Source organism: Hippoglossus hippoglossus, chromosome 23 (assembly GCF_009819705.1).
Source record: "Hippoglossus hippoglossus isolate fHipHip1 chromosome 23, fHipHip1.pri, whole genome shotgun sequence".
NCBI classification, from domain to species: Eukaryota; Metazoa; Chordata; class Actinopteri; order Pleuronectiformes; family Pleuronectidae; genus Hippoglossus; species Hippoglossus hippoglossus.
In genome coordinates this window covers 8,545,232-8,571,463 of record NC_047173.1, presented here as the reverse complement: position 1 = coordinate 8,571,463, position 26,232 = coordinate 8,545,232, and the positions used below count along the sequence as shown (strand labels likewise).

The following is a 26,232-nucleotide window of genomic DNA, read 5'->3' as shown; positions in this document are numbered from 1 at the left end:
GAATATCCTCATTTGGATATGTAGTGGACCTGTTCAGGGGAGTGCCCCGCCTCTCACCGAATGTCAGCTGGGATTGGCTCAAGCCCCCCCCCTGCGACCCTGAAATGATAAGCGCCATAGATAATGGATGGATGGATATGTATTGAGTTTTGAATAGTTGTTAACACAGTGTTAACTTGTTATGTTCATCTCTGTTCTCCTTGAACCCGGTTCAGACCTTGAATATACATCCGTCCTGACTCCTGAGTGATCCCATGAGGACCCTTGAGTCCTGAATGGTTCTGCTTGAGACCCCGGGGCCTCATTTATAAAGCAGTGCATGGGACTTTTGGTTTAATGTTTATAATGCAGTGTCTCCAAAATCTTTGCACGCATGGGTCAGAGTGAAGTTTGTTTTTATAGATCCTAACTTTTGCATGCATTGCAGAAGTGGCGTACACATCTATCAATTTGTTTTATGCATACGCAGCAGTTGTAAATGAGGCCCCTTCTCTCCCGTTATTCCGAACCAGCTCATTAGATTTCCATCCCAATAACCACAGCCTCTGCTTACAAGACATTGCCGCTGCCTGATGTCCTAATAAAAATTTCTCAAATCTTGGCCCAACCTGGACCCTAGAACAGCTCGTTCCAGTTAAATATCATTTCTGGCTTTTTGTATTACTTCCAGTCACTCTGGCTTTTGCTTATGCGACATAAATAGCCGCCCCCCCTGTCATCTCTTACCCGAGTGGAAAATCTCACAGATGCAGCCTCCTTGTTGGCGTTCCCAAGGTCCAACTGTCAGCAGCGCTCCTGCCAGCTACACGACCTGACAAACATCACAACACAGGCTGGCAGCGTCCAAAGCTTCATTTTTCATGCACCTCATCTTCAGCCACTGGGACGTTTCCAGGGCTGCATCCCAAACACACCTACAGGTTGATCTAGATCCTCCAGTTTTTACCTTTTCAAAATCTAATACCTTAATAAAATGAAGCTGCTTTTTTATCATGTTTTCTTCTCTCTCCGGGGAAGCAGGTGCATTATCAAGACGTGGGTGGGCTCGAAGAAAAAATACACACATTCAGCAGCTCTCCTGAATGTTCTGCCAAGGCATTAATAAAGAACAAGCGCAGAAGCTCCAACAAACAATGGCCTCGTACAAGAACACAAACAGCAGGCAGCAGCCAACGGCAGCAGGACTCAGCAGTTAAAATCTTAAACTAAACAAAGCACAGACAGCTCTCCTTACACCGTCCAAATCCTTCATTAGTGAGTAAGACACAGAAAGATTAAGTGTGACTTTCACGAAACAGTGAAGGACCAAGGAGCTGAGTAACTGCATGTGAAATAAAATGTGAATACACAAGGTGACAAACACTTTTTACCCTTAAGATGCTCCACAACTTGCCTGCACTCGTTTTCCCAGAGAAAAGCCACAGTGCACCTCAGGGGCACAGCACATGGACAGAGCTGCTGTTCTGTTTGTGGCATCACACGCTGAATTATTCATCAGGTGTGAAGCAGCGGCTTGTGTTAACAAAGTGTGGGGGGTCAAAGAGGAAGCATCGAGTAACATGAGTGATTTCTATCGTTGTGTCATGCCCAGCCTAAAACTGATTTAACAAGAACTTTGAAAAAGAAAGAAACCAGAATTACAGGATCAGTAACTTTACTGAACAAATAAACAATCCTGAGATTTTATCTCCAATATCTAGAAATTCTTCCTTCTGTCCTCATCGGTGCACCAGAATATTTTCATGTAATCTAAATATTTTTAGCTCATCTTAATAAGAGCAATACAGATGAAAATGTTATTTATTCTCAATTTCTTAACTCACACAACATGACGTCCTTGGGGAGGTTTTTAAATTTACCGACTTTGAGGACCAGAGGGAGAATCCCTGTTCTCAAGACCCTTGACCCTTGAAGTTTGTTGTAACATAAGATTCAATGCCATAATTGTGCTTTTGATATATGTTTGTAATTTTGGTTTTCACACGATACCTTTTCACCATTTTCCTCAAATGTATCAGGTAACTTTCTTCTGATTGTTTTTTAAGCAGCACATTTTCAACACATTATTTCTATTTTTATTCAGCTCCCTCAAAAACAGCTTGAGACACATTTGTGTCACAACTGGGATATCTAGGTGCGTATCGACTTCTCGACCTCTCTTCTGTGTTTCCCCAGAATATAAAAGATGCAGATGAAAGAGTACGAGACAGTTTGTTTATATTGTGTGATTCTCTCCAGAGAAAAATCTTCTTATCAACCCTGTTTTCAGACATATTCAGAAAAAGATTCCACAGTCTCATCGTCTCACATTTTCCTCTGTTTGATCCAGGAATCCAACACGTGTCACCCAGACCAGCCAAAGTAGGAACAAAACGTCTGACTGCTGAAAAAACAAAAGTAAGTAAAAACAATACTCAATAATATATGGCAGATTTTAAATATGCTAAATTGCTTCTTTTTTTTAATCTCCCAAATCCCCAAATTTCCTCATTGTGAAATGTTGATGTTATGAAATTTGACTGTGATCTGCTGAGTTTGGGTATTATAGCAGAAGTAAGGAGTGTACACTGTCAAAAAAATCAGCCGACTTCGACACACAAACACGAAAATCAAAAGAGTCTGTGAAAATCGCAATTTTCAGGTCCTTTTTCAACAAACTAAAATCATACAGTCCCCAAAAAATCATCTTAGACCCAACTCACGTCGTTCCTTCAGACAGACGGTACAAGGATCCACCGCTTCTCCTCCAAACCCTCCTTTGGCGCCCTGTCGATTAAAGCCTTCAACACCACAGAGGCTGAAATATGTTGTTTCTGTTGTGAGATTTACTGCAAACGACACCACTTTTAAGAGAGCCACCAAATCCTGGCTAACAAACTTGTACCCATGTCTAGTCTGCAATGTTTGTTTAAGTGTGTTTTATTGTATATTATAGTAATTGTCACTCTTTTTATTCCTCTGTATTCTCTCAATCTTTTATCCCTCTTTTTAATCTTATATTTAAAAAAAATAAAACACTGCGATACAGCTGTTCTCAATTTGTGTATGTACATTGTATTGGTCCCTTTCACATACACCATAAATAGATATATATATATTTGCACTATATGTAAATTGTATCTATATATGAATATGAATGGCTCACACTTACCTGGCCCTGTTTTAATGTATTTAACCAAAATAAAAGTGGTATTTGATTGTTTTTAATCATTAAGATACAAATTACACTATAAAAGTTTGACGTTAAACCTATATTTGCTTGATTAGAACTCAGCCTCCACAGTTCACAACGGTCTTCACCACTAGGGGGAGCCATTCTGTATGAAATTCCAAGGACACGCTGCTCCCACTGCACCACAGCAAGTGAAATTCCCAGAGATGATGTTTTTGTTTTTTTTGATGAATGATTTATGGAGTCAGTGAACTGTGCTCACCGCTGAGCCTGAGTCCTGCTTTAAACGTTAAATAGGCTGGAATGTGCGATGAAAAAATATCACATAACAAAAAACAGTTGGGACGAGTGTAAAAGTAGCATTTTGAAACATGCATGCTCAGTAATGAAAGAATTCAAAGCAGACTTTTATTTGGAAGGGGGCTTGGATCGGTGCAGGCGAGCCAAAGCAGTGAGCAGTGGAAAGAGGAGAAATCACCTGCCAGTAAACCAGTGCTGGAGTGTGGAAACAACAGAGCGGCCCAGTCTAGCCTCACTCAGCATGCCTGACACGTTGCATCAATGGGCACAGGCCCGGACTGACCTAATGCCTCAGGAATACAGATCATTACCAAAATCACAGATAGCCAGGAGAGGGAGGGAGGGAGTGAGAGGGAGCTGACAGCATATAATGAAAAATGTCTGAATTTTAATTTCATGTGTGTTTTTAAATAATTCATAAATGAAGTGGCCTGGAGCGATTTGGTGAAGCTGCTCGGGTGTAGCCTGGCGGGGAAGGGAGCGGGGTTAGGGAATGATCTCAGGCTCCGTAGCTTGATCGAAATGCATCGTACAAAAAGCTCGGCCGAGGAGCTCTCCTTGAAAAATCCTGAACAGCTTCTCTTTGAAATTTTAGAAGAATGTGGACTCGCTTCCTTTACTGGTCATTTGAATCACGAGCCATTTGTATCTATGAAATATTTGGTTTGGGTTTGCACAGGCCTCTCTTGGTGTGCACACTTACAACAAATGTTACAGACGAGCTGAAAGGAATATTGTTTATTCGCCCTCTTGCTTTACAATCGATGGGAAGGATTGCTGGAGGTCAGTCAGAGTTGTTGGTCCTAAGATCAAGTCTTTTGAAGGCCTTTTCCTATTCATTGGAATGACCAGCAACATTTCTCACCAGTTTTACAAAAGCAACCAACCATCAAACTTGGCTTTAGGGCGTCAGAGATCTGAGACATTTGACTAATTCTTACAAACAAAAATCCACAATCTTTGCAGTTCACATCATTTGTGCATCGAATACGCTCCATAGAAAATACACTGAATGTTCTTAAATGAAATTATATATTATAAAAAATAAAAAAAAATTGATCTTAAGCCTCCTACTGTGCTACTCTCAAAATGTTACTGTTGAAAATTAAATGAAAGTTTCTTAAATCGATTTTAGAAAACTTGTTTGACTTGCAGTTGTTGTCCCTCACCTCTAGGGGGTGCTGCCTTCCAGTGTCCTTGCTGTATTGTCAATATGAAGCTAAAGCCGCAAGATGTTAGCTTAGCTTTGCATGTGTTTAATCCAAACTTTATATACATACATAGTCACAACTATTCCAGTTGATAATTCATTTGGTAATTAAATCATTCTCAAGTCAATACATCCTAACATTTGTCCTGTCTTATCTCTGTTTAGTTCACTAAACCGGATGGGTATACTTATAAATCTGATACAGGAAAAGGAAATAGACAACTCTTGTATAAATAAGATTGAAAACTACTCCTTTAATTTGAATATGATATAATACAATAGAGATAACTCATACCTGGCTTTTCTCTTTGTTTAAACACCACTCAAAGTCAATTTAACGTGACTCGTTTAAAAATTGACTCTAACTCTTCCTGGCTTGAGCATAAATATTCAGCCCTTTTCAGCTGCGTGTTGATGGAGGTGTGATGTGCAAATTACTCCATCCAGCTCCTAATCACAGGCTCTTAGTCATTGGCTGAATCCCATATTCCTTCCTCTTTATTTTCTTGTAATGAGACGGTTTTAGCCAGACAGCTTATACTGTGACATCCAGGCCGCGCTCCTGTCGATGTAATTACCTCCCCACTCCTGCACACATTTGTCTTACCGGCTCATATTTTCAATCTCAGACCATTAACCTTTTTTTTTTTTAAAGGAGGCTCTTGGCAGATAGATGGATGAAGGGGAGGGGTCGTCTTTGTTCTGAGGTCCTGGTGTGCCAGGAATTCCTGACATGAATTTTTTTTGTTGTGGATCAAAGACAGTTAAAAAGAATAGAGAATAGGTTGGGGGGGGGGGGGGGGGGTCAGCCAGAAAACACCTGTATGCCGCAAACCTGCTCAGACATTTCATGTCGACTTCAAACTCGATCACGCTCCGAGCGGAGAGTCACAGCTTTGATTAGCTGTTTGCAAATTAAAGCCAAATTAATCACACAATCCAAACAAGCTGGATCTGTTTATATTTTTTGAACGCCAGCCTTTGACTGGCAATGGCGGCACCCCAGGTTACGTTTAGCCCAGACACACACGCACGAAGCTTATGAGCTGACGTCACTGTCATCTGATTAGGTCGATTAAAAACACATTCAGTGGCTGGTTATGGCTTCATGAGGAGAATGGCTCCTTCACACACTCCTCATTACCTGCTGCCTTGTCTGATAGCCACCATCCTGCAGTCGTGACACTTGTGATGTTGTAGTTGACCTAAAACAAACCACAGGGATGTTAGGTCCATTTCGCAGGTTTCCACTAACCGCTATAGACCGAAAAGCCCCGTGCACTGAATCAATAGATGTCTGAGCAGCGATAGACGACTTGTGCAATTCTATTTCCTCTGAAAAGCCCCTTCTCCTATTAGGGGAATTTCCTCTGTTTGCCGCCTTCCTCCTCCGCGGGAGCGATTGTGGAAAACAGGTTGGCAGGAAAGCACTTGAAATAAGTTCAGACATCCTCTCTCAAGGTTCAGTGCAGCCATCCGGAGAGGCTAACTGACCGAGCAAGACAGTTCAGAGATGAACTGTAAGAAACCAGTGTGCGAAAATACCCTGTGGCAATCTGGGGTCCCCCCTACCCCGGTGCTCCAGTGTTATTCTGAAGTAACCCTGTTGTCCTTGTCTCGTGTCGTGTGTGACATTTGAACTGCATGCGCGCAAAATGTTGGACTTGTTCTTCAATGTGTCAAACAAACACAAAGCAAACTCCAGTACTGTTCAGGTCATAATAACTTCATGATTAGTGTTGGTGTTTATTGAGAACGTGTAAAGTCAGCGCAGGTCAGTGGGGGAGTAAGGAGGGAGGACATGCGGCTAAACATATTACTTACATATATCTTATGTCATAAGATTTAAGTTATGTTCCGTGAGTCAGCCTCATAATTCAGAGGCGAAAAGGGATAGTAAGCAATTAACAAAATAAGACGCCTACCGTGGGTAATTGTGGATGCTGCTGCGGTGTGTGTGTGTGTGTGTGTGTGTGTGTGTGTGTGTGTGTGTGTGTGTGTGTGTGTGTGTGTGTGTGTGTGTGTGTGTGTGTGTGTGTGTGTGTGTGTGTGTGTGTGTGTGTGTGTGTGTGTGTGTGTGTGTGTTTGTGTGGGAAGGCAGCTGCTTTCCAGACAATGGAATTCCATCTAAAGAGAGGACATTACGCCCAAAGGCTATTAAAACAGGCAAACTATCTTTTGGGAAATCTCAAGCGCTCTGGCTTGCAACAGAGGATAACTACACCTGCACTGTTATATGTTATCCATCTATTTCCCCCTGTATATTGTGCAATATCTGCCCCCCCCCCCCCCTACCTCTTTCCTCACTCCCTCTCTTTATTTTTTCATTTTGGTATTCATGTCTGGGTATGTGCCTGTAGGAAGCACCACAACTGGGATATCTAGGTGCGTATCGACTTCTCGACCTCTCTTCTGTGTTTCCCCAGAATATAAAAGATGCAGATGAAAGAGTACGAGAAGGAGAGAAGTTTGATCTTTGCAGAAAGTTAGTTCACATGTCACAGAAAGACCTTTCTGCTTACTTAATGCAAGCGTGGCTACAAGAGCTGCTTGTGTCTGCCATACCATACAGTGTCTATGCACCTGCAGCCGCCACACAGAGGACAACTACTGTAGTGTGAATCCATCTCCAAGACCCATAATGATGCATTCTAAAGGATGGACAGTGAGTGGGTTGTTCACTCATGGAGCCCCTGCAGCTCCCGGTCTGAGAGCACAGTGTAATCACAGTATAGAAGCACTGCGGTGAATCAAAACACAGAGAGCACAGTGGTCATTCCAAGCAGCTACACTGGAAATGAGTATCACACAGGGTCATGTGAAGCTCAGCTAAAATCTAACAAATCTTTTGTAACCCAAGCTAAACTGTATGCAAAGTTGTGTACCTAGTATACATAAATGTAAAGCAAAAAGAAATACACATTTCTAGTTAGAACCAGTTGCCATGTTGTGTGGACATGTTCATATGGAAATATATATGTTAGCATTTACTTGTCCTCAGGGTTTTTCTCTGATTGGATTTGAGACTTTCAGGTTTTTGCAGAAAGCCTGTGTAATGAACTGGGGGCATGCAGTTGGAAGGACCTGGTTATTTTCAGGGCAGAAAGGGCCGAATGAATGAGTTGCATTATGGGAATTTATGGGTTGTCCGCCCCATTCTTGTTACACACTTGGTAAAAACATACATTTGGATGGACTGATTTGAATTTTGTGGCTACAGGTCAAGGTGACCTTGTGAACGCAACATCTCAATAACATCTTGAGGGACTTTAGGTATATTTAGTGTAAATGTTCATTTGGATCTAACTGATCTAACAGGAACATCTATAGGTTGAATAACAGTTGAATTCCCTGCATACAACCACAGTGTGAAAATTCTAGTTTGAAAATGTCTGACTGCTGCTTTTGATTTTTCTTTTAAATCATGTTAGTCCTGTTGCTCATTATTTATGTGCAATACTAAATATTTATGTGCAACACTGAATCACATAGAAACCTCTTCAGCTCAGTCTCACTGCCTGTTTATCCTGATGATTCACAAATCTATATTTGTTTCAGTCACGTCTGTCTGACTAAAAGTGACCAGACGCCGGACGGAGACTCACAGCTTCCAGAAGATTCTGCACATTCAGCAAAAACCACTGTTGCACTTTTGAAATGGCTCAGTCAGTTCTGTGTTTTTCGTGTTTGCTATGAACCATTATCCATCATCCAGCTCTGCAGCAGCTAAATCAGAGGTTTTGTCGACAAAACCCTTTGGCAAAGAAAATACAGCTCCAAACAGACGAGACTTCAGAGAGGTCACAGATTCGGCTGCAGGTTCAATGTGTGTCCAAGTTCCTTTGGCCGTCCGAGTCCAGGAAGTTAGTTGGGAAACCTGACGTTGTCATTTGGTGTCCAGTAGAAGTTTCTGTTCTCTTTCCAGACTTCTCCTTTTGCCCAGCATCATTAGCTTAGGTAAGCACAGATAACGGGACTGGATAGCCCTCTACCTCTGAGGCAACACACTTACAGGAGAGAACAGGTGATTAAAAGGATTGTTCGTGTGTGTGTGTGTGTGAGAGAGAGGGGGAGAGAGAGGGGGAGAGAGAGAGAGAGAGAGAGAGAGAGAGAGAGAGAGAGAGAGCAACAAAAAGGTTGCAGGGACGCAGGCAGGCAGACATTCTTGGAGTTGCCTGGCAACTCTGTAGCCACAAAGAGGGGGAAGTGTGGTGCTGCTTATGACGCCTTATGTAACCGCAGGGATGAGTTCGTGGAGAAAGACTGAAACAATGCCTGCCCAGAACTTCCCAGAATGTATTAAAGCAGGTTAGGTTACACGCTCTGCTGTTCCAACAATATTAACTCTCTTTAAAGGAGATATATGATGCTTTTTCAGGTTCTCTTTCTTCTAGTGTGTTATATAGGTTTGTGAAAGATCTGCACAGGTGAAAAGCCAAAAGTCTGCAGGAAATACAAACAAATTCTGCTCCTGAAGCCCCTATAACACCTCCTCAGTTGTCCAGCAGAGAATTCAGGGGTATTCACGATGGTCAATCATAGCAGACTGGGCTTTATTGGAAGGAGGCGCCATAAAGAGACATGAGCTAAAAATGAAGCCAGTCTGAAAAATGCTGCAGCAATTATAATTTTCCCATTATAAGGAAAGTTGTGCATTATTCTGAACTTTAGAGCATTTAAACCTTTGCAAGTAAAAATTATGAACCGGAATATGACCATTTATGCATCTACTTAACCAATCTACCACCAGGGGAAATAACATCAGCATCTCAGGATGTAACATCCTCTCAAAAGTCTTAAAAAATTGCCATATATAAACTGTATATATAAACTACACAGGTATTTTTTTATAGATTCACAATCCATAACCCTGCCTTCATCATCCATGATGGTGTCTTCTTTTCCATAGGTCAGCACCAGCTGTGCGCTGCAGGGTGGCATGAGATGAAGCCATGAGAACCTCCGGTGAACCTGCGGTGAATCCTGGCAGGGGATTCTTCTCTCCCCTCCCTGGCCGCCCTGGGGAGCATGGAGCCTGGGATAAACACAGCCCATGGGTGCAGTGAGCTAGATTTGCCTGCAGCTGTGTGGTGGATTATAACACTGGGTTAGAAGAGGGGAAGAAAGAGGGGGTCGGTTCGGATGGAGAGAGCGGGGAATCGGGAGGAGAAAGGAAAACAACAGAGAAATGGGGAAGAAATGGTGGGCAGCAGCTGGAGATGATTAGGACTCCCAGGTTGCATCCTTCACCATGCTCCAATTCCCCCTCGCTCGCTGCCTCCTTCACTCTCCTCCGTCTTCAAGCAGTGCAGAGGGACACCTGTGGTGCGCTGAGATCCACTCTGCTCTTCCCATTACACCAAATAAGGAGTGAGTAAGTGAGTTTGGTACATTTGGAATCTGTTTGGCTCTTTGCTTTTCCATAAAAACACACATGCATTTGTCACATCCCGGCAAAGTCATCGGGATAAATGTTGCGATTGTGGATTGTTGATTATTTTCTGGTCACCTCTTGTTCCAGGGATGGTTTGGGTCTTTTTTATATATTTTTTTGCTTGTCCCCACACTCGTGACCTCCTGTTCCTGCTCCTCCCCGGAAATCTCTCCATGCACCTGTTTCCATTCTGCAACCAACCCCTCACCTAAGCTCCGCACTGATCACCACCTCTTTGCCAGAAGGTTGTTCTACTGAAGCTCTTTTCAGACCTGCATTGAACTTGGAGGGATTGTATGTGAGAACGCAACCGTCAAAGTAAAATGTTCGGAAAATGTCAGAGTGAGCCCCTGTGAGAATACAGCAGGAAAATATAAAGCAAATTTCATACACAGAGGTAGATTCAAGGTAAAAAAAATCAGAAAGCACAAAAACAAAACGAATGAATCTCAGGATGAAAGAGAGCAGCCATACACGTGGAAGACACCAACTTAGATGTCGCCTTTGAAAGATGAGAGAATCGAGAGCTTTTTGATGATGAGTCAATCTGCTGTAAACAACAACATGTGATAATTGTCTCCGTCTCTGGAAACCCCTTATTTCCCCCACATACCTGGAACCGCACTCTGCATCCTCTCACCTGGACACTGGAAGCCATGACACCTTAATCAGCTACAATGGGTGAGTTTAAGTCAACTACTGTGCAGTATATACACAGAAAGTGCTGTATGGAATCTGTGCAGAATGCTATGACTTTACTGTACGTCTGAACTGATGGATGGAATTTATAAAAAGCATGCAGTCCGCGTGAGGAGAGCCAAACATACAACAGATACTAGACTGTGCATGTATTATACATGTCAGTCCGCACACGTTCATTCAGTATTCAGTCAGTATGTGCATCCAGGCATCTTGATGGCATACTAATTCCCCACATTCACACGGCCCATGCTGCGCTCTCCGCCTGAACTCTAACATTATTGCCAGCGGCCACAAACAAGGACAAGTAAATCAGCTACATGGCGTCCAGGCAGCTCAGCCCCCGAGCTACCGAGGAAAGGGTAAACAGCTAAATAGTAAACAGTAAGACGATGAAAATGAAAGCGAGGATAAAAAAAAAAATATTATTATTGGAAAGGTGAAATAGGGAAAACAGGAATGAGTGACAGAGCAAAAAAGAGTCAAAGCAGAAAGCGCTGGGAGGTCAAGTGAGCAGCGATGGAGAGAAATGATAGAGACAGAGAAGTATCGTAATGGCTGTGGGCAGTATTTAAATGAGTCTGTGTGGCGGTCCAGTGCACAGATTGACTGTGAATTATTACCACTGTGTGCCTGCGAGGCCAGTGGGCGCTCAGTAATTCAGAGAGACAGACACAAAGAGGCCAGAGAAGGAGACAACCCTGGAAGATAAAGGGTACAACATGTTAAATTACAGAGTATAGGTCTCCTTAAATCCGATCAATTACTTGGCTACTTGTTACCCTCGTGCTGGACAGCCTGTAGTCAGTTCGAGTCATTTTTACTGGAGCAGCTTTATATTGTCTCTATGCGCCGGAGGTGCTGTCGGAGCTACAAACGGGGAAATGGCATTTGAAATATCTCATCATCTCAGCGTTTTAATCAGCCCCTGGTGGCTGGCTGCAGTATAGGTCATAAGCTCCACCTCCTCCATGTTAGCAGATGGGACATTGTTGAAACTAAATAGTCTCAAAGATGGTGTCTTTTTACACTTATGTATGTTCCTGTGTTCATTTTTCTCGTTTTATTTAGTTTCTGTGATGCTATTAAAATGGGGAAACGTCATGATTGACAGCTGAGATCGACACATGATGGGTCGAGCATGTGTATCGCCAGGACCACGCTACTGTGGCTCCAGCCTCTGGTTGCTTGTGCACAGACTCTGGTTCCAAATGCGCAAAAAGGCGACGCTCGTACCCGGTATACTTTGGCTTCCTTTCTTGATAGTGGGAGGAAGTGGAGACGCGTCGTCCATCTTTATTTACAGTTTCATTTGATGTCAATGATGCACAGGCAGATAAACAAGATGCAAAGAATTCAGTTGTTGTTAAATGTTTGTTTTCAAGATGCTTTTTTAATTGTTGAAAATTCTATCTATCACAGTTTCTCATCTTCTGCTTTATGTTTTATTTTATTTTATTAATGTAAATGCATCCTCTTTTTTAACCCTTCTTTCTTTCCCCCGCCATAAATTCAAACTTCCCTTTTTACCTCCATGCCATATAACTGCACTTCTGTAATTTCTGCTTTAAATTTAAAATGTGTTCCATAAGAAAATATCATTGCACAGTGTGTGTGTATTGTTTGTTCTCAGTTTCAAGTCAGGCTCATATCAGACGCGAAGAAAATCCTCCAACATGCAGACAGCTCTTGTTACTGGTTTGTTTGGTCTGGAGGCTCTCGTGCATAATGTGTTTAGGCTGAATAACAGAGAGGCTCTTATTTTTGTTGGGGCGTAAACAGCTGGCTGAGGAGGCTTTGTCTATTCCCACCTGGATGTTTTGTTGGCTGTCTGGCTGCTGTCAGCTAAAAGAAACAGTCCTGGCAGAAAGACAGCATGGCGTTTACAAAAAAAAACTCTTTGTACATTAGTGTGTACCGCCTATATCTCCAGTCTACTTCTCCTCTTTGCTCACTCACTATCCGTCTCTCCCCATGTGTCTCTTTTACTTCCTTCACTTATCGATTCTGATTTTGGCACTAGTGTTCAAGGCAGCGCTGCTTCCTGCTGTTTGTTTGTGTGCAATGCCAGTGTGTTTTACCCTTATGTGTGATTGCATGTGTGTGTTAGACCCCCTGTCTGCCCCTGCTTTTGCAACAAGAGATCCAGCTTGTTGACACTAGGCTGTAGCACGCTCTCTGATGAGCCGTCTTGTACTCAACTGGTGTAAGTGACACAGGGACACCATTACTATGATTTCATAGATCTGTAAATCTCTGCTCATATATAACATGCATTGGCTTTTCACTGAAATTGAAAATACCTGAGTGTCAACATTGTGTTTTCAGTGTTAATAGCCTACATCATTCGCAGAAAAATGACAGCCACGAATCCAATCCACCCCCAACCTGCCTCATGTATAATAAAGCCTCAACTCCCTCCGGAGAATTGCCATGGAATTCATAATTTTCCAGATTTCTCTTCCTCCAAGGTGCTTTTACCACAAATCCACCACGGTAATGTATGCAGCCAGCGCAGAGATCAAAGATACACACACATACAGTAGATCGTATATTGGGTATCGAGCCTTTCGAGTATGTATGTGAGCTGCTAACAGGCATGCGTGTATATCTTCAAAAGCGCCATGACGAGGCCCGAGGCGAGAGGACACGGAATGCGGGTCTTGATGTCAGATGCTTCCATGTGTGCCGCCTTCATTCGAGGTCAAATTATACAGCTCCAGCATGAAGGTGAATCACTGATTGTGATGCCTCAGAGCCCCGGTAGTTTGACTGCACTGACCCTAAGTAAATACAGCTCTGCAGGATGGTGCAGAATATGAAGCTACCGCTAGCAGCTGTTAGCATAGCTTTCGTGTTGCATAATAAAGAATGGAAACAGAGGGAAGCCTCTAGCCTGGCTCTGATAGCAACCGAAATGAGATGGTCTGGTCTGCCTATTGCGTCACGAGCTTGTCCCGCCAGGCTGTATTTGTTGCTCCAGGTTTTATACATCGCTAAGCCAACAGGCTAATATGAGTGTGGCATCAATACCCCAAAGAAAAAAAAATTGAAATATTCCTAAACTGATGTTTTCTTTCATTCCTCACTGTTTTCTCTCTGTTGATAGTTAAATTCCAGAGCCACATTAAGGTCCACTGTGCCATTTCCAGACACTGTGCTGTGCTGTGCTGCAATCATTTTATCGATTCGGTCTTCATTTTCGAGTGCTACATGTCATGTTCGGTTAACAATAGCCCGGGCTGAGCCTTCAGTGAAAAATTGCTGCAATCATGGCGGGCCGCTGCTTAGAAATATAGAGCAGACTGACGCAAGAAACTGAGCCAAAGGGCTTTTTAAAGGTTATGTCATCGCCAGTGACAGTCGGAGGAGAAAAGGATTCAGCTCTTTCTGACAGGCCAGAGATGAGGGGAGGGAGATAGAGAAAGACAAGCAAATGGGTTTGAGTGAAGGTTTTTATACATGCAGTGAAAGCTAGAGGGGGAAAAAAGAAGGTGAATTGTTTAGTTTTATCCCCTTGATTTAATGTCGTGCTGCCATTCACATCTGTGCAGGTGAAGTAGTGTCGTTTAAGGAGGAGGTACAGTTTCCCTCAAGGCTGTGTTTTTATGTATAAACAACACCCAAGCTCAGGGATAAATTGAAGCTTATCCAACAACATCGTGGTCAGAGATATCAAATCTGTTTGCCCCTGTGAGGTTTTGTGCAAAGGTGTGGGGCAGGATTGGTTGGTCTGACTTAAACATACACAGTACCTGGAGTGATGAATCGTAATCATGGGAAAATAACCACTGTTTCTTTTCCTCTGTGTATACCACCAGGTGCCAGTCTGTCTGTCACCCAAACTCTCATGCATCAATTCATCTACCTGGTAATTCCACAAACGTCTGCCTGTCGGTCTGGCTGTCTGTGTGTATGTGGAGCACATATCTCGTGAACCATTCATCTTATCGGCTTCACACTTGGCATGTCTATTGTTAAGAGCCAGCGAAAGGGCAGTGTCAAATTCGGTGCGATTTGAACACGTGATACTTTAAATATTAATATAATTTGTATAAAAATGCAGACGAGCGGAATTGCAGAGCTTTATTTTGAAAAGGAGATTTGAAGATTGTGTCTCTGAAATCGCTGACATGAATCTTCATATTTATATACAAGCCACACACGTGAACAGCAAAAGCCTAAAGCAGATTCTGTTTCGTTTCACAAAAAGCACTGACGATGAAATCTGTGCAAATAAACCAGAATCTGCTGGTTTCAGGAAGAAAGCTGCAAACAGCATCACCACAGACCACCAGACCCATTCCAAACAGGCCCGGCTTAAAATGGACACTGCACTAGTGCAATGAAATTCCTTGTTGTTCCCTTTCCTTGTGGCTGCAGCTGCCTCTCAGATGTGAGCATGTAACAGTGCAGTGAAGGTCTAAGGTCGGGGAAACAAACCAGGAGGGCAGATCGGCCTGACACAGAAGCACAGGCAGGACTGATATCAAGCTGCCCTGACATTTTGGAAGCGAAGCCTTTTTTTTTTTTTGATGTGGGAGGCAGAACAGATCTGTCTCTCTCTGCTGCTGCAAATCTGTCTGTCTCTCTCCGCCTCTAACTGCACGTCTGTCTTTGTTTCTGTCAGTTGCATAATATTTTACAACCCTCTCTTTTTTTTCTCTTCCCTTTTCTATGCACTTACAACACTCCCCCACTGTGTGCATGTGTGTGTGTGTGTGTGTGTGTGTGTGTGTGTGTGTGTGTGTGTGCTGCAATTGGATTCACGTGGATGTCTCTGTATTGCACTGCTGTCCGCTGCAAATAGAGCAGCAATTCGCAGACCCCCCCCCTCCTCACCTCACTTTCAGAGAGTTATCAGGGTAAAGCCTGTTGTGTCTCCCACTGAGCCAGGAGGCACAGACCTGCCCCTGCAGCAGCTTTCATCTGTGCCTTAATGCAGTGAAATCAGACACACACTCAGAAACACACTCACAGCATTTATTCGCAAGGCTTTTTCCACCGTGTCACATTCATTTTCGACCCAAACCTTCCTCTTACTTGTAAACCAGCTTTTTCGGGAACATTTGATGGTGAAAATGTTGCGCGCGTGCACACATATGCGCAGCAAAATTTTGCAGCGTTAATTATTTGGTATCGGCAAGTGTTGATTGTGGTGTTGTTTGTTCGTCGATAAGGTTCTGGGTGGAGGGTTGGAAACCATTAAAAAGTGTTCACTTGACTCTGGCGGTGCAGACTGTCACAGGAACTGACATAGTTGCTGAATTTACATTCTTAGTTAAATTAGCATTGATTATTACAGTTAACAAGTTGATTCCCAGCATTGCTGTGAGATAGTTGTAAAAAGAGAATGATGCTGAGATGTATTTCATCCTTGTGCTTGCTTTTGCTTATTTCCTCCACCAAGGAGGTTCTGTTGTCACCCCTGTGCATTTGTCAGGGAAGAACCCTTTACATTTTGGTGGGGACATCGGATCCTGAATCTGCATTTTCTCAGGGAGTCATGGATCTTGATGAAAACAATCAGGCCCATTTAGGGAACTGATATTTATGATTGTATTAAATTTAGTGCAGCTTTATTGAATTTAAGGGGACTACCAGGCCTTGATGGAGGTATGTGTTCTACTGAGTGCCATTCTAGTATAGCATGCATTTGATATCGAAGGGAAAAACACCCCAATATGGAGACTACCAAGAATGATGCCCGGATATCTGGCATTTAATATATTTTTATTGATTTTGAAGGATATTTAGCAGCTTGGTTTAGCTAACAGAGGGCAATGATGGTTGAGCAGTCCACCGCTTTGGTCCAAACCAAAACATATGAACAGCTATGGTATCAACTGCCATGAAATTTTGTACAGACGTTCATGGTCCCCAGAAGATGAACCCTACCAACTCCTCCTGACTTTTCTAGAACCCCCATGAGTGGTTTTGAGTGCTATTGGATGAATTATTGTAAAATTCTAAGTACACATTCATATTCCTCCTTTATGATGAACTGTAATAACTTTGATGATCCCTTCCCTTTTGATCTAGCGCCACCATCAGGTCAAAGTATTTCCGTTACTTTGATTTATGACCAAATACCTGCAGCTTGTTTGAATCTAAGGTGGCTGTTGGGCCTTGTCAGAGGTACGCGCTCTTCTGAGTGCCTGAGTTCTAGTAGAGCATGCATTTGATATTGAGGAGAAAAAACACTTTAAAAACACGAGAAACATGTTTTGTATTGTAGATTCATGATTTCTATTTGCACCATGTTGGTATATTGTATGTGACAGTGCAGCACGGAGGCCTGTTAATGATAAATGTATACTGTATGTGACACAGGATGCCTGACCGAGCTTATCAAGGCAATAAATCTATGCTGTTCCACATCCTGCTGTGATTTGCAATATTGTTGACTTATCAGTGCAGATCAGTCTTTCCTGTTTCTGGTTTTGCTGACAAGCCAAATTCAAACCACACGAGTGCACGAGCCACAATAGTGCTCACACACGTACATGCACACCCTCATGCATACGTAAAAATACAATTTAACACTATAGGGTCTTTAAAGAAACTTGGATGTGAATGAATTCAACTTTTATTCTAACAACTCTGAGCAGAAATATAGTCGCTATTGCAGTTTATCATGTTCATAATTTATCTCCAGGATTTCTGGAGAGTGCCAGGCCTTCCCACTGGTGCATGAGCTCACCGCAACAATAATGAAGAAGATAATCGCATCATGTCGGAAATCCCAGATTTAGATCACTGCTGAAATTAAATTAACTGGCCCGTTGACCTTGTGTTATCGCTCCACCAAGTTTCAGTCAAACAAAATCAGGAACGGATTGGTCAGTTTGTAACATTGAAACCAAAAAAATTATTTTGCTTGCTGAGTAGAAAAACACACTGGTTCCATGCAAACACACAAAACACCATATCTTTTTTCACACACAATACTGTATATATTCAATGTGATCACACATGGCACAGTAATCTTTATAATTTAAACGGAGATATGTAGAAATTCATATTTGCCTCTGTGTTTTTCTAGAAACCAAGTCGCACTTCCTGCTGCTATGTATTTTAAAAATATTTTTTTATATATTTATTTATATAGTTTTATGTATTCATTTATTTATCTTATTTAATCTCTTCACATATATATTTTGTATCTCATTAAATATCTTTTTATTTAAATTTGTCTTTAATTCATTTTATTGGAAGGAATACAAATTTACCATAACAGCCGACATGTACTCTTTACAGAGGCAACTGCTAATTTAAATAAATAACAAAAAGTACTACAAAGACACTAGAAGACGACAATAAATAATATTGAAAATAAGATTGAAAAAAGTCAAGAAATATAACTCTCACATTATTCGTCCTTGAAGACGTTGACATGTATTTTGCTGAGATAAACCTACTGCTGACCTTCAACTAAATCTGAGCATCAGCAATTACAGTATGTTATTTCATGGCATTAGAAGGATCACAGGTGTCATTGGCATAATATATATGTGTCAGCATGTTTTTTTCTTTTTCACGTTATTAGTCCATGTGAACCTGCCACCAGGGTAATCACACCCTTCTTGACATTTTGTATATGCAGGGCCCCGCTGCATCAGAGAAGCAGAAATTACCACCTCGCCCGCAAAGTGAATCTTTCACACCACCCCTTCGTGGGGATTAGATGATGTAGGTGGAGCGGTTACAGACGGTGCAGCACAGACTGCTCCTCACACCAAACACCCACAGACCAACAGGCTGGTGGGAGAGTTACAACGCCGGGCAGAAAAAGAGCAGAACAGCCACTTAGAGCTGGTCGGGCTCTCGCTAGTCTGTGGTCTTACAGATATGACTAAGACAGATGATTGAGCACAGAAACAAATGATTGCATGTCTGTGTACTGCAAAACACGGACTATCAACATGTTATTTAAATATGTGTGTATACGTGTGTGTATGTGTTTTTGTGTATAAAGAGTGTGCTGTCAGCAGATGAGATGAAACATGTATATGGGTCATTGAGTAGGTGCAGGGAGGGGACACATTGCCAAGGATTGCTTTCAACTTGCTAACAGATACAGCCATTTATGACAGCCATCTGTCCAGCATATAAGTGGTGTGTGTGTGTGTGTGTGTGTGTGTGTGTGTGTGTGTGTGTGTGTGTGTGTGCATACACTTGCAGGCACAATTATGCTTTCGCTGGTGGGTGTCGAGGTCCAGGTGGCTGGATACTGTAATATTGCACACACAATGTGCAACAGCACAGGGGATGCAGGAGCCCAGCAGAGCACGTTAGTCAGAAAAATACACTCATAAATGCCAAATATGTATCCTGCTGCGACTATGAACCAAAAAGTGTTCCCTGAGGACATGTGGTACTCTGACTTTTAGGGTTGAGTGTTAAGACTTTTGCACGTCGTATGTCGTTATCCTCAAATAATGGACACCCGAAGCAATCATTGTAACACCCGTTATTCGTCGATTCTGTATCTTTGGAGGAAATATAATTCAAAATACCTGTACAAGCAGCAAACTACACATTTAAAACAGAGTCAATTCCATTCTGTTCCATTGATTTCCCTTTAATAGAAAGTGGAGGTAAAGTGGCTGAAAGGCTAAAGTCAGATCACATGGACAACGAAGTCTGTGGGAATCTGTTGCGAGCTGAAACACTTTGCCAACCGAGGAAGCACAAATTCCTTGAGCAGTTGAAAATAAGCATTCGCCGAAAAACAGAATAAGAAATAATTGGATCTCGCTCGTCGGCTCTGACTCATGAGCTTTTTGACGGTTAACATTTTGGGTGTATATCACACAAGCGGTTAAACCCGATAAGAGATAACATGAGTGGGGGAAACGCTGCACTTTGCAGTCCTTTGATTCCCACTTGAAGGTGACAGGACACATTCTTGTACAGCAAATCAGTTTTCATTGCGTCTGAGCGCGGTTTTGCACATCAAAACCTATGAAAAACCATCCAGGGTGCATTCCGCGCTGATGCCGAAGAGGGAGACGGAGGAGGTCTATTTTTACATCCAGCCAAAACAAGGTTTGAAGTGAAGGCCCTGCGGAGAGGAGGAATGAAAGTTGAGCTGATGTGCCGCTCTCATCCACAGTTGCTGGGCTCTGCGGATGCTCCTTCATCATTCAGATGGAGAATATAGAGAATGATGCCCACTAATATGTATTGGTTGTGAAGGATTTTTAGCAGTATGGTGTAGCTTGAAGAATGGACAGTCCAGAGCTTTGGTCCAAAATGAAACACGTCCACCTATGGCTTTGACTGCCATGAAATATTTGAACGGACAACAACAGCTGACATGCTGCTAGAGGATGGAGTGAGGTCCCACTGGTAAACGCGCTCGACCAATCGTAAGTCAGTCTCACCTGTGAATCATGACATTTCCCCCAGCATCTAATAACTAATCAAACTAAACTTACTAGAAAATAAATGCTTGAACGTCAGTGTGATGAGAACTACCTTTAATATCAATTAGTTTGGGCCATGTCTCATCTGCTAACATGGAGGAGGCTGGGTTTATGACCGATGCTGCAGCCTGCCAACAGATGGCGACTGAGACGTACACTTAATTTGGCTTCACTTTTTTCTTTATGTACAGTCCATGAGCTGAAATAAGACACGTACACATACCAGCTCAACATCAGCGAGCTAGCATTGTCATTTTGAGTGTGCTAGCATGCTGATGTTAGCATTCTGCTCAAAGTAGCTTTCATTTTCACCCCATTTTGATCAGTCGATGTGTTTTTAAATATTAAAGATTCCCACATGCTATGCTAACAAGCTAGCCTGTCTTGCATGTGTGAGCTCTGTGTGTGTGTGTGTGTGTGTGTGTGTGTGTGTGTGTGTGTGTGTGTGTGTGTGTGTGTGTGTGTGTGTGTGTGTGTGTGTGTGTGTGTGTGTGTGTGTGTGTGTGTGTGTGTGTGTGTGTGTGTGTGTGTGTGTGTGCGTGCGTGCGTGTTCATGTACTTACGCATGCATGTGTAAATATGAATGAGCTTTGTGATTGGATTATGTCCTAATAAGAGATGACGTACAATAATCTGTATAAAAAACAAATGACTAATCCCTTCTAATCTACACTACATGTGCCTGTACTGAATGTGTGCTGTCTAGGCCTGTATTCCCGTATGAAAACCCTTTATTAGAGGTATCGGGCTGTGAAATTTAGTCGTCATATGGAACAATAAACTGAGACGGGGGGTTTTCTTGCAAGGCACAGCCTATTTTCTTGGCTATATTTAGCCGCCTGTTTCTACTGGAGGTGAGGATATCGCATGCTGGGTGCGAGCTGAGGGAGGCATATGTTTTTCCTCCATCTGACCTACACTTCCTGGTGTGAATTAAATCAAAGCTGAGGAGTACTGAGAAGTGGTGATAGGCAGTGTTCTCTTGAGATAAGCCACTGACAGTTTTGCTCCAGCCGGCCGAGCAAAAGTAAATCAGCCTTGGGCCGTCTCACTTTTTTTTGACAAATAAACTAGTTGTAGTTTCAGGGGAAAATGGGGAGGACGAGAAAGAGACACCATGCAGGGCTGTCCCACCATGAGACTGGAAATACATCACTGACCATGTCATCTTCAATCTCCTTTATTAGATACAACCTGTCCTGTACAAATCCATCCTCTCCCCCTCAGCCATTTTTGAACACAGGCGTTTCATTTACTTGTGACCACGCACGCGCCAGAGAGGAAAAGACGCTAATGGCTGAGTGGCAGAAATGCTGAGCTTTTTCTACAGAACCCATCTGTGGGTAGTGGATCTGTCTGTGGCAATGGCCGACTCTATCTTCCCTCTATCATCTGGATGACACCCCACAGGGAGCAGAAGGGTGTCCCTGATGAAACTCTGAGCAAACATGAAGAAACGTACACGAGGAGAGGGAAGAGGAGATGAAGGGATGAAGGGAAGGAGCACCAGAGCAGGATGCTGGGTGACTTAGTCTGTCCTCAGTCCACCATGATAATCCTGCAGTGTGCTTGTGAACTGTGAACACCTCTGATCACTCTTTTTTTCCACCATCAGTCCCTCTGCTGCCACTATAGTAAACCAAGGGGACAAGACATTTCTCTCTCTATATATATAGGATTAGTATTCAGGTGCTTAATATTGTCAGTATGAGAACGTTTTGTGGATTCAAGAGGGATAAAAGAGGATGTGAGTTGTGTTCTTGACAATTATTGAAAAAAGTAAAAGTACACATAAAACACAACAAGACCTTTCAGTGTTGTCTTGTATCCACTGTGTATACCGCTTCTTTGCGGGTCGCTAATCCCAGCTGACATTGGGTGAGAGGCAGGGTACAGCCTGGACAGATCCAATTAATCAAACCATCTGTCTTTGGACAGTGGGAGGAAGCTGGAGCACATGGAGAAAACATGCACAGACACGGGGAGAACATGCAAACTCCACAGAGAAACCCCCCCCAGCTGAATCAGTCACCTTCTCATGTCAGCAATTCTTTAAAGCTGTATTAACTGTATTTTATTTGTGAAATCTTAATCTGAAATGTCACTTTATCTACCAATTAAATGTAGTGAAGTAAAAGTTACATTTCCCTTGGAGTACAAGTACAACATGTACTCATGTACAATACAGACAATAATAGCAACTTATTCCACCGATGTGTCAATACATGTTTTCATTGAAAAAAAACACAGACGAAGATGTAACCTTGGAAAGTCAACGAGTTTGAAGAGCTTTTGGTGATAAGGTGCTTATACCACCCCTCGCCTGAATGTTCTTTATAATATTTATAATATATATTTATTTTATGGTATTGTGAATGTGTCAGACCCGGACAATATTCTGCTATTCATATGTGAAACTCCGGGAAAATGTCTGGACCCAATTTTTTCTGGCATTTTCTGAAGTCTGAAAATGGCACTGACAGGAACTGGCAAAATAAATCACATTTCTCCTGTGTTAGCATTTCTGCATTGGCGCCATAGCACCATCACATCCTAAGGGCTCATAGTACCAGAGTATAACATTAGACCACTGTGCGCCCAGGCAGCAGGAGGCAGAGCGTTCAGCTATCAGACTCCTCTCCTGTGGAACCAAGAGCACTCTCCACTTTAATAAAACTTTCCTCTTTAGTAAAGCTTATAGTTATAGGGCTGGCTCAGGCTTGCCTGGAAACATCCCTATAGGTCTGCTGCTGTGGGCCTTTACTGCAGGGGGGACTTCCCATGATGCTCCTCTCCCTCTCTATCTGAATACATTCATATCTCATTAATATATATTACTTACCTGGCTCCTTCCCTCTCCTGTAGTTTGGTGCTCTCTCATGTCTGTACTTTCTCTGGAGCTCTAGAGTCTGGATCTGTGATTGCGAGCAGCCAACTGCTACAATTACTATTTTTAGTCTTATTGTTATTTGTCCTTGTACCATTATTATTGTTACTGGAAACACCTCTATCTTTACAATTCAGCAGTCATTACTGCTCCCTTCATCTCTGTCAGACATAATCTTTTGTAAAAATACTGAAACACCTCTCCATTTATTTTAGAAACCCTCTTTTCTCATGAACGTTGCAAGTATTGTTATTTTGTTGACATGCTCTGTTACACACCACATCTATCTCACTTCTGTCCTTCCTGGAAGAGGGATCCTTCACATCTCAATGAGGTATCCACTTTTTTCGATTCAAGTTTTTCTTTGGTACTTTCCCCTCACTCTTGCCGAGGTTTATGGGCAGAGGATGCCGCACCCTGTTAGACCCTATATGAGGCAAATTGTGAATATGGGCTATACAAATCAAATTAAATTGAATGATTGACGATACATCTCTGTCTCCTCCTCGCAGTTTCTCTCTCACGACCATACGAGGCAGATGGTCGCCCACTGACAGCATGTTCAAGGTTTCTTCTGTTCCACTGCGTATCTGTTAATAATATTGCAAGGAGTCCTTGACTTGACAAACAAATATGACAGCAGCTGTAGTTTGCACATAGATTCACTGATGTAGAACATATAGTTTCCACTCTGTGAAAGTGCACACCGGCTCCAGTCAGCGGTCCTCTCAGAAATGAATCCATGGGGTTTCTGTCTTACTTCGCTCCCCGGCTTATGATTTATTCATATAGAGAGTAGAGCATTCCCCCACACACCGCCGCACCCTGTACCCACAACCCCCCACCTCTCCAATCAGGAAAAATCCAATGTGTGGAAACGCACTGTAAAATGAATCCAGCTTTGTGTCCTGTAAAGTCTGTGTTTTAATTAAATGTATGTATTTTTGTGCACAAACAGGGAGAGAAAACGTGACCTTTGCACTTTGCACCACAAAGCCGGCAGCAGCGGGCCTCAGGTTGCTTGCTTTTTTTTCAAGGCACATCCATTCATAATGCACCATAGAAACTACAAAGGTGGATGGGTAAGTGGACAGGCGAACAGGCGATGAGACACAGAGAGAGACGAGAGGCACATTTGACACTTCAAAGCATTTTTAATGCGCCATTTGCTGCATGGGAAATGAACCTGCGTCAGGACTTTAGTAAAAGAAAAACCTTTGTCCTCAAATGCAACACCAAGGTACATCCAGACAGGTGATGAGATTTATATACTGAAAACTACTGAGTGACATGGATGTATATTTTTATCGTAAAAAATGTGTGACCCCACGTGACTTAGCACTCAACCTGGACACAACGCAGTCATGTACAAACGCACTCTCATCGCATTTGAGGATCGATTGCGCAACTACGCTTTTCCATTTCGAAGGCTCCTTCAAATGCTTCCTTCAATCCCCGAGAAACGAAGGCTCCAGTGGGCAGATCCTTCCCGGCCCGACCTATCCTTGGCTTTTGGATTGTGCTTCAGTGGTGATTGTTTTTTTCAAGAGGTTCTGGCGCTGGCAAGTCAAGAGAAGTCCGACGCTTGAGTGTAACACTTCAACTCAACAGAAAAGGTAGAACGGTAGTCGCGTAAAAAAACATGGGGCATTAAAACTTTCAAGTTGTGTCCAACTTCAGCTCTGTTGCTACGGCGGCGTGGGCTACGTAGACCACGTCCCCTGAAGGGTGCAGCACCCGAATTGAGACACAGCTACTGAAAGCTACGAGTTGAACTTTCATTTCTGCCTCCAGTTTCCTGCTTCTTCCTCTCACCACGAATCCCAGTAGAAGGCCTGCGTGTGCAGGAGAGGACTCACTGTTACCATGGTCATGCAATAGGCGGCCATTATTATGTGGCTCAGAGGCGTGCAGGTAAGATCGTGGCCGACCCCTCCCACCCTGCACACAAACTCTGTAGCGCTTCTTGAAAACTTCACGCCACAGGTACAGTTTTTTTCCCGGACTGCTGCTGGCATCATCAACAAGGCCCGGGACCTCATCATTGCACTATGTCCTCACCTGTGACTGTTATACCTGAGCTTTCCGAGGCCAATAACGGTCATAACTGTACATACCTCAAATTGTAAATATCTTCACACGTATCTTTTTTCTAGTTTGTGTGTTTAACATAATTTGCTACTGTTTCTCTGTTTTTCAACACACCACAGCTAATTCCTTGTAACCTCCTTGGCAATTAACCCTGATTCTGAATCTGATTCTGATTATTAACTATAATCTATGATGTGCATATCAATGGATAAATGTGAATTTAGTTATTGGATAGAGAGATAATCACAACTTCCATATAAACCAATGTGTTCATCAGATTCTTCTCTTTTATATTTCTTTATTTTGTTATAGTTTACAGGTTTCTCCCACAGTGAAAATACGTGATTGGTCATTTCCCACTCGTGTGCTCGATGATGTGAAGATGCTTGCGGACGTACAGCCTTCATTGACGTCACTGGATGCTACTACAAGTCCCAAAATGCATCGCACTCGTCTCTCGCGACGGTGCTGCGTTCAAGGACACCTCGAAAACTGAACCTTCCACAGCGAGACTCACTGGATTTATGTACACATGCAGTATGGTGTTATTTTCCTGTGATGGTTTCTGGAGGAGGAGTCCCACACTGTTCTGTGTATGTTCGACTTTTTACAGGCTGATTTAAAATGGATATTTTAAGATTTGCTGGAATATGCTACAACACCTTTAAAGATGTTAGGAACAATTGTTTTCCTAATAAGCTAAGCTATATTTCCATGTCGTTTAAAACAGGCAGTAAAATTCAGTATGCTTACCTGTAAAATCCCAGACAAGATAGCATGTCATAAGGTAAGTGTAAACACGTATGTTTGTATTTGGCTGTAGAAAATGAGCTTTTATTTAGGTATGTATCTTACTAGCTCAACCTTTTTCTAGGAAAAGAGGTGTAAGCTTAATGTTAGCCTACTAGCCATATATGCTACTAGAGTTTTACCTGGTGACAAGCAGATCATGTCAAAAGTTAAATTTTTCATAGAATATATAAGATATTAAATCTTACAACTTTTTCT

At 42.6% G+C, this 26,232-nt stretch overlaps 1 long non-coding RNA gene across 1 annotated transcript; it reads left to right on the top strand.

Annotated features, from left to right (window-relative positions):
* Positions 1 to 8,552: 8,552 nt before the first annotated feature.
* LOC117757660 lies at positions 8,553 to 25,742 on the top strand. The gene is made up of 4 exons (XR_004613173.1): positions 8,553 to 8,639; positions 9,592 to 10,060; positions 10,771 to 10,797; positions 25,544 to 25,742. It is a non-coding gene; the product is annotated as an uncharacterized LOC117757660 (long non-coding RNA).
* The last annotated feature ends 490 nt before the right edge of the window (positions 25,743 to 26,232 follow it).